Source organism: Microtus ochrogaster, linkage group LG2 (assembly GCF_000317375.1).
Source record: "Microtus ochrogaster isolate Prairie Vole_2 linkage group LG2, MicOch1.0, whole genome shotgun sequence".
Taxonomy (NCBI): domain Eukaryota; kingdom Metazoa; phylum Chordata; class Mammalia; order Rodentia; family Cricetidae; genus Microtus; species Microtus ochrogaster.
In genome coordinates this window covers 52,692,975-52,702,052 of record NC_022028.1, presented here as the reverse complement: position 1 = coordinate 52,702,052, position 9,078 = coordinate 52,692,975, and the positions used below count along the sequence as shown (strand labels likewise).

Here is a 9,078-nt window from a genome sequence, read left to right as displayed (position 1 = left end):
GGTGACTGAGTGGGTAAGGTCGCTTGCTGCCAAGCCCAAGGACCTGATCCCGAGGACCCATGTGGTATAAGGAGAGAACCATTCCCAAAAGTTGGCCTCTGACCTCTACACATCCTATCACCCCCACCCTGACACAAATAAATAGTAATTAAAAAAATAAGGCAGCAAGAACAAGATGGTTTAAAGGTACTTGCTGACTGCCAAAAGATGCAAGTCTGAGGACCTGAGTTCAAATCCCGGAGACCACATAAAAAGAGGAAGAGGATCGACTCTAGGAAGTTGTCCTCTGACCCCCCCCCCCACTGATAATAATAAAAATAATTTTTAAAAAAGGAATAGATGGACCCAGTGGGACTTGTTCCTGTGATCTCAGAATTTAGGAGATTGAGGCAGGAGGATTAACAAACTTGGGTTGCAGTATGAAACCTTGTCTCAGAAAACCACAGAGGGCTGGGGAGCTGGCTCGGATGTTAAGCGCACACGCTGCTCTTGCAGAGGACCCAGGTTCAGTTCCCAGCACTCATGTGGTGGCTCACAACCGTCTGTTACAGATCCAGGAGATTAGAGCGCCCTTACTTGGGAAGTGGAGGCAGAAGGATGAGAAATTTAACACCATCCTCAGCTACACAGTGAGTCCAGCCAGTCTGGGCTACCGAAGACTGTCTCCAAAAACTAAACCCACACAAACGTGCACAGGGCTTGTGCCTCTGCTCAGGAATTCGCTTGTAGTTGAGGCCCAATACCATTAGGTGGCGAGAATGTCCAGGCCATAGCCCCAGGTACCACAGGGTCAAGCGGTCGGCGAAAGCACCAGTCCACACTTGCTCTTTCTAGGCGCAGAGCAGAGTGTGGTCCTTGGAACCAGACTGCCGGGATTTGAAACGCAGCTCCAACGCGTTCCAGCTCTGTGACATCACACGCGTACCTGAGCTCTCCGTGTCCCTGCGTCCCTGCCTGTAGCACGACGGCTAGTATGTCTCAAATCCAGAAAGAACCTGGTTCGGAGAAAGTCTCTGTCATAGAGTCTGTGTGTCCTGGGTAAACTGCCTCCAGGCTATCACTGGGTTCTAAATCTGGGCACCTCCCAAAGGAAGGAGGTGTGGCTTCCAGACACAGTCACAAGCAGAGAAACCCACAACTGCAAAACTCCTGACACCCTGGGATTCAAGGTGCAATGGTAATGTCTCTCCACCAGGCAGCTGACTGCCGCTCTACAAGCGGGAGGCCAAGTGGCCGGGGGCTGAGGAGAGGGTAGAGGGGCTGTAAGGCTGTCCTCAGCACAGACTGTTCCCACGTCCTGTTGCTGAAGAGAACTCAGAAAATAAAACCCTCTATTGTATACATAACAAATAAATAAATATTTAAAAAAAAAAGAAAAAAAAAAGAAAATAAAACCCTGCACTGGGCAGCCAATACCCAGCCAGTCAGATTCCCTGCTCCGTCTAGTCCCGCCTACAAACAGGTTCCACCGGCAGGGCAGTCGTGAGACAAGGAGGCCGCAACCCAATCAGAGCTCAGAGATCTGTTTTCTTTCCCAGCTCTGTCACCGCCGGGCTGTGTGACCTTGAGTGAGTCGCTTTCACTCTCTGGGCTTAAGAATCCGCATCCTCAAAAGTGGGGTCAATCCGTGGCCTTTCACGGGGTGGTCAGGCTGGGGGTGGGTGAGTTGGCACAAAGCCTGGTGAGCAGGCACAGGGCCGCGGAGAAGGCTCAGCAGTAGAGGTTCTTGCCACAGAAGCCTAGTGGCCGAAATTCAATACCCGTCCCTCCTGGAGGAAGGAGGTACAGACCGACATCCTCTGACCTCTACACATCCTGCCAAATCCACCCTGACACAAATAAATAGTTGTCTCCTGACCTTCATACGTGCAATGTGCCCCTTGTGCTCAAACACACGTATCATGCGTGCCACGCACACATACAATAATCATAGATAATTTTTAGCCACAACATGGTTGTGTACACCTTTAATCCCAGCACTCGGGAGGCAGAGGCAGCGGATCTCTGTGAGTTCAAAGCCTACCTGGTCTATGGAATGAGTCCTACGATAGCCAGCAACACCATGTCTCAAAAAAAGTGAAAATAGAGCCGGGCGATGGTGGCGCACGCCTTTAATCCCAGCACTCGGGAGGCAGAGGCAGGCGGATCTCTGTGAGTTCGAGACCAGCCTGGTCTACAGAGCGAGTTCCAGGACAGGTTCCAAAACCACAGAGAAACCCTGTCTCGAAAAAAACCAAAAAAAAAAAAAAAAGTGAAAATAATAATTTTTTAGAAGTTAAAACAACGAAACCCCAAACCGGACATGAGGGCACATGCTTGTAATCCCAGCGCTCTAGAGGCGAGGGAAAGGTCAGAAGCTGAGCCAGGCAGTGGTAGCACACACCTGTAGTCCCAGCAGAGGCAGCGGATCTCTGTGAGTTCGTGGCCAGCCTGGTCTACAGAGCTAGTTCCGGGACAGCCAGGGCTGTCACACAGAGAAACCCTGTCTCAAAAAACCAAAAAAGTTGAACGTCACCCTCCACTGTCCAAGGCCATTCTAGGAAATTACATTCGATTGCCTCAGAGAGAGAGAAAGAGAATCAACGCCCCCCCCACCCGGCCTCCTTCCTCTCCCTTCTCCCTCCTTCCTCCTCCTTTCTCCCCAAGTCTTTTTACTATGATGGAAGAAGGGAAACCTGAAATCTCTCTTGTGCCTGCTTCTCTCCCAGACCTAACACGCAGTATCAATTACCAATCCATTATTCATTCATTGATTTATTTATCCCCACGCCTGTTCAGCACTGCACACGTCTTTTGTGTCTCACTGGCATCTGGAAACCCTCTGGGACAGCTGCGCCTGGCTCCTCGCTCTAGGAGGCGCAAACTCTGGGAGGGAGGAAGCTTCGCTCTGAGGGGGCTTGGCGCTGTGGGAGGGAAGGACGGACATCTTCCCGGATCACATCTTCCCCGGGCTGAGAAAAGCGAGGAAAGGACGGACATCTTCCCGGGTCACATCTTCCCCGGGCTGAGAAAAGCGAGGCAGGGACACTAGAGATGTGGAAAATGTTAGGAAAGCAAAACTTGATGCTCAGAAGCGAGGGCAGGCACGTCGAGGCAGAGGCACAGAACTGGAGGGAAGGTGGGGGTGGCGCACAGAGTGGAGGCGGCGGGATGGGGGCAGGGAAGGCACCGGAGGGTGGATCAGGTTGTCTGAAAACAGGTCAGCAATCAGACCGTCTAGGAGGAAGCTGGTCTAATTCAGGAAGCGTGGACATCCCATGTCAGTTCCTGAAACATTTATTTTGAGTTATGCAGGGACGGACTGCGTGGGCATGAGTGGTGGGGTGTTCTCATTTTTCCCTCCAGCTTTTTGGCTGCTAAGGTCTGAGTTCAGCCCCAGCCACACCTCAGCTCTGCACAGTGCCCGGCTGTCTTCTCATTCCCCTCTTTCTATTTTTGGTTGTTTTGTTTTTGTTTGTTTGTTGTTTGTTTGTTTTTGGTATTTTGAGACAGAGTTTCCCTGTGTAACAGTCCTGGCTGTCCTGGAACTCACTCTGTAGGCCAGGCTGCCTCGAACTCATAGAGATCCACCTGCCTCTGCCTCCCGAGTGCTGGGATTAAACTCATGTGCCACCCTGCCTGGCCTCCTGTTTGAATTTTCTTTCTCCTTTTTTTTTAATTGATATTTATTGAGCTCTACATTTTTCTCTGCTCCCCTCCCTGGCTCTCTCCTCCCCTTCAACCCTCTCCCAAGGTCCCTGTGCTCCCAATTTACTCAGGAGATCTTATCTTTTTCTACTTCTCACGTAGATTAGATCCATGTATGTCTCTCTTAGAGTCCTCATTGTTGTCTAGGAAAAATATGGAACGCTTCACGGATTTGCGTGTCATCCTGGTGCAGGGGCCATGTCTTTCCAATTTTAGTCTATGTGCTGCTGAAGCGAGCACTCCTGTTTGAATTTTCAAGGCCCGAGCTGACCTCCAGCTCGCTGTGTGCCAGAGAATGCTGACCTGACCTTCTGGCTCTCCAGCCTCTGTTTCCTGAGTGCTGGGTTCCCAGGCCTGCACCATTGCACCCAGAGATGGGGTGCTACAGATGGAGCCCCGGGATCTGAGTGAGTGCGCTAGGCACAAACTCAACCAGCTGAGAAACTCCTCAAAGCCAGCCTGGCCTCCTGACTGGGTCCACAGCTCCTATGAGTGCAGCTGCTTCCCTCTCAGCCTCTGGCCTCTCTTCCCTACTGAATCACAACCTTCTGCCCTTTGAGCATCCCCTCCTGACTCTTAGCACCCTCCAAAGTCTGCCACTAAGGGACAGTGCATGCCTGTCCTATTTGGAAAGTCTGGTGCTGTGGACTCCTCTGGCTTTTTTCTTAAAATTATCATCATCATTATTATTTTATTATTGAGAGAACTTAGACTTCTCTCTGCCTTCTCAACCTCACCCTCTTTATTAGGGTCAGTCACTTTGCATCCTTTGGTCCCAGCCCCTCACCAGGGAAGTGTAATCAGCGTCGCTGTCAGTACGATGCACGGAGCCCGGATGTGTCAGTGGCTCCCCTGGGCCCCAGACGCGCCACTTAAACAGCTTGCCACACAAGGCTGAGTCACTGGAGTGTTCACTGGGAGCTAAGTGAACTCTGTCCCACCCACGCGAGCCTCACACCTTTGCCTGGGGCTGATGGGAAACTCTGGGTTGAGGTGTGGAGAACGGGAATTGGGAGGTGCTGAGGCTGGAATAGAGGGTGGGCCTCATCAGCCGCAGGCTACCGTACACCTGTGTACAGGTGCTGGCCTTGCCTAGAAGTTCCCCAACTCCTGTGCCATCTGGCTAACCAGAATTGCAGCTGTCTTTCAGCACTCCTAGCAAAGCTTGCAGGGCAGCTCTGCCCAAAGGGCCCCCATCCCTTCCTGGAGCACCACCCACTGCCCACTGCCTGCGGTAGTTAATCTGGACCATTCACTGGGGGGAGAGGACACTTTCTCATGGTGGCTGGCATCTTCTTGTGGTGGCCTGCTATAAGAAGTCTCGGGATAAAACAGTACAGTTTGCTTGCCTACCTTCCCTTTCCATCCGCTCTGTTGCTGCAGCAGCTGCCTCCAGATCTCTGTCTCCCAGTGCCTACTGCAGGCCTACAGTAACTACTGTGGTTCTTTAGAAATACCCCAGGCCAAATGGGGACCGCCGAGGCAGGCAGCCTGGTGGAGCAGCCTCTCAGGCAGCAGCCGGCTTTTCCTGTGTTAGCCGGCCTAACAAGCCCCTGGAATAGACATTCATTTTGTCGCTCTGTCCCTGACTAATCCGTCTACACCCCTGACTGTCTGCTCTAACCCCAGTGTAGGTTTGCCCTGTGGCCTGCTCGATTGGTGCTGTCTTTCTCCAGGCTCTAACGATCTACCTTGGAACCAGTGCTCAGGGAATTCTTACCAAAGGAACGAACGCTGTTCTCGGGCATTCTTCTGGGTCCCTGAAGTGGTGAACTTCAGAGTTCACGGTGAGGGTTCACGGCCAGGGGATTCAGGAAGTATAGACACATGCGTATCAGCTCAGGGCTGCTTGAAAGAGTAGTGCAGTCTGCTGCAAACCGGGAGTCCACACGGCCTCGTTGGAAGTCTAGTGTTCAACATCAGCCTCACCCACTCCGGTCCTGGCCACAGTTCTGTGTTGTTCTCTACAGATCTGTTTTCAGTTTTGGGCACACCACTTCGAGATACACTCTCCTCCCCTTGTGAACACCCAGCTCTCTCCTGAGCGTGAGCTGGGGGAGGCAGAGGTAGTCGGTTTTTCTGTTTGCTTGGTTTTGTTTTTTGTTTGTTTATATATTATATATTGTTTTTTTCAAGACAGGGTTTCTCTGTGTAGCCATAACTCTCTCTGTAGACTAGACCTGCCTGCAACTCACAGAGATTAGCCTGCCTCTGCCTCCCAAATGCTGGGATTAAAGGCTTTGGCCCCCACCACCCTTGAGGTAGTGAGTTTTGTTCTATTGAAGCCCCCGGGCATCTCATCGCTCAGTGCCTGGTTTATCGCAGGCAGGCGCAGCAGAGACATTGAATGAAATCGCCTCAGACCCCACTCCTGGCTCCTGGAAGCGTGGACCCAAGTCCCAGAAAGCCTCAGAAAAGGCCTTAAGTCTACTTTGCTGGGGGTGGGGAGGAAGCATGGGATAGAATAAAGGAGAGCGCTCTCTCTCTTTGACTAGACCACAGGCTCCTGTTCTGCCTGCATCCACACACACATAGAGGCGGGGTCATCACACCAGGGCTAGACCGCAGGATCCTGTCCTGCACGCAGCCCCACACACATTGGTAGAAGATGGGGTCATCATGCCAGGGCTAGACTGCAGGTCCTTGTCCTGTGTGAGCCCCTCCCCACATGGGTAGAAAGAGGGAGTCATTACATCAAGGATAGAGAGAAGGGCCCTGTCCTGAAAGCACCCACACACACATGGGGGGCGGTCATCACACCGGGGCTAGATAGAAAGGCCCTGTCCTGCATGCACACCCCTCCCCGCACACACACAAGTGCAGAGGAGGGGGTCATCACATCAGGGCTAGGGCAAGCCTCTATCCTGTGTGCACCCACACGTGAGACGCTGGGATTAGGAGGGCGCAGGAACCACGCACCGAGCCTGGGAGCAAGCGGCCGGGCGGGCGCGGCCTCCGGGTACCGCGGCGCTGCCACCTGCGCAGCCACCGCGCCGCCATTGGCTCGCGGAGAAGCCGCTCTAATCCGCGCCGCCTCCGCCCCCGCGCGGCGCTGCGCTCCGCGGAGTCTCTGACCTTCCTCCTTCCCGCAGCCCCGGAGAGACGCGCGACGGTCGCGCCGATCTCCTTCTCCCCCGGGAAGCCGTCCGGGCTTGAGGCCGGGCCGCCGCCGCCCTCTTCGGCCCCCGCCACCGATGGTGTCCGGAGCTCTGGCGCCCAGGTATTGGGTCTAAAACGTGGAGCGAGCGCGGGGTGGGGTGGGGGTGCGGGGAGGCCAGGGCCCCAGTGAGGGATGCAGGTCCCCAGCCTGTGGTGGCGTTGGACGCAGCGGAGGACAGGGACCTGGAGAGAGGTGGGCGCGCACCCAGGGACGCTCCTGGGCTGGACCTAGGCAATGCCAGGATGGCCCTGAACTAGGCCCCTTGGGGATGCCGAAGGGGAGGCCTTTACCCCGAGGAAAGAGGAGGAAATAGGTTTGTTGAGAAACTGGGGCCTGGCCCCCGGTGTTGAGTGTGTTTTTCTGGGACCAGCTGGGATGGGTGGGCCGGTGCCAGCTTGGTGCGTATGTTATTTCTGGACCAGAGTGGGCTGGGGGAGAAGCACAGCCGGCGATGTCTGGTTTAGATTACAGGTACTTCCTTCTTTGCTTCCGACCCCTCCCCCCACCAGCTGGGGTGGGTGGTGGGTGGAAGGAGAGAGGAGGTAGTGATGCTCAGGGCCCCCGCAGATGCAGCAGAATCCTCTCTGCGCCACACTGCCCTCCCTCCACCGACCTCGGACCATTTGGTCACAGTTGGGGCGCTCCCCCCCAGTAGTGTTCACCTTTCAGGAGGCTGTGGAAAGGTTAAAGGGTCATTAATGTGTCTGGGACACGGTGGCAAACTCCAGAGCTTGGCTAGACCCAGCTTCAAACCCCAGTTTTTCCCCACCTCCCCCAAGCCGAGCTCTGCAGCTTGAGGGGACGTCACACTTGCGGCCACCTTCTTTTTCTAGGCACAACCAGAAATAGCTACCTTTGTCAGGAGCCCTGGCACAGCTGGGGTGCCGATCGCCAATGGTTTGGGAAGCTCTGCCCCCAGCCCGGTTTTCTTAGATCATAGCCTCCAAGCAGCTTCCTGTCGCCCAGGTGAGAGGCCACCTCCCACACCGTGTTCCTGGACCCTGTCAGCCTTGAGGTTATTTATGTCTGGTCTGTCGCCCTCTAGACCAAAGTGTCTTCAGGCTAAGAATCTGATTTGTCTCTGTCATTGCTCCGGTGTCTGAGAAGGGCTCATCACTGAAGAAATGTCTGCAGTATGAATGAATGAATGAGTAAATTCTGGGCATTTGCTAGCAAGCTGAAAGATGGAAGGGAACCCCCTCTGGTCTTTCTACCGGCGCATCCCGGCCTCCCCCATCCTCCTCTTGTAGCCCCCCCCCACTTCCGGGACCAAAGAGCCATGAAGCTCCTCTAGACCTGGGGTTGAGAGGCAGCTGTGACTTTTGGAAGGGCTTCCGCCCTGCTGGCTCCTGACTGTCTTGTTGGCCCCCTAATGTCCTTGGGGAATCTGGCCCATCATTAAGGACTTCCCTTTCTTCAAGCCACCGGACTGGTGATTTCTTCTGTGTTGCTATGCTCAGACCCTCGATCCCAGCTCTAAGAAGACAGCCCATGTCATGCTCTGGGGCTGGGTGAGCCCCCAGCAGGCTGTCCTGGGTCTCCTGGGTCTTCCAGGAGCTGTGTGTAAAGCAGCATGGGGTTTTGCAGGGCCTTTCTTGGGCAGCCTTGCTCCTCTGATGAGGTTGTGCCACCGTGCCCAGTCAGCTGACCCCACCTCGCCCCCGCTCTGCCCTCCACTGCTGAGACTCTCCCTTCCTCTTCGGAAGCTTCCTTGGCTGTGTCCCCACCCCATCCTGCTCCCCTCTTCTCGGATCCTCTGGTGTCACCCTGCCTCAGGTTTTGAGAGTGACATCTTTCCACATGGATACAGGGGTGTGTGTGTCAGGGGTCTGGTGTCCCCAAGGCCTGACACAGAGAGACTTCACTTAACTTGTGAAAGCCTGACATGGTGGCTCCACCATGACTTCAGGCAAGGTTCTCCCTCCTCAGGAGATGCCTGCATCCCCAGCAGGAATGACTGGCTGTGGGAGACCTCACTGGAGAAGGGAAACTTCTGTGGGCCAGGCAGGCCAGGAAGGACAGGGAAGGCCATCAGGGAAGGAGCTCACTGATTTGGGCCGTCCCCCTGTGGAAGCAAGAGGAGGAGCTGAGAGAATGGGTGTCCTGGGGAGGGCCTGGAACTTACTATGACAAGCTCTGTCTGCTGAGCCACACCCCATCATCATGGGGGATTCTGCGCAAGGGCATCCCTCTGTGCTATATAGATAGCCCTGGCTACCTTTCCTCTTCTT

General features: G+C 54.6%; 1 protein-coding gene and 1 pseudogene across 1 annotated transcript in view; one reads left to right on the top strand and one right to left on the bottom strand.

The window, feature by feature from the left end:
- Nucleotides 1-3,835: 3,835 nt before the first annotated feature.
- On the bottom strand, nucleotides 3,836-3,927 carry LOC113457588 (annotated as a pseudogene).
- Nucleotides 3,928-6,668: 2,741 nt separating this feature from the next.
- The window catches only part of Pacsin1 (protein kinase C and casein kinase substrate in neurons 1), a 35,890-nt gene continuing 33,480 nt past the window's right edge, over nucleotides 6,669-9,078 (top strand). Inside the window, exon 1 of the mRNA XM_005360376.3 lies at nucleotides 6,669-6,907. The gene's annotated coding sequence lies outside the window, so the exon portion shown is untranslated. The remainder of the gene's footprint in view (nucleotides 6,908-9,078) is intronic.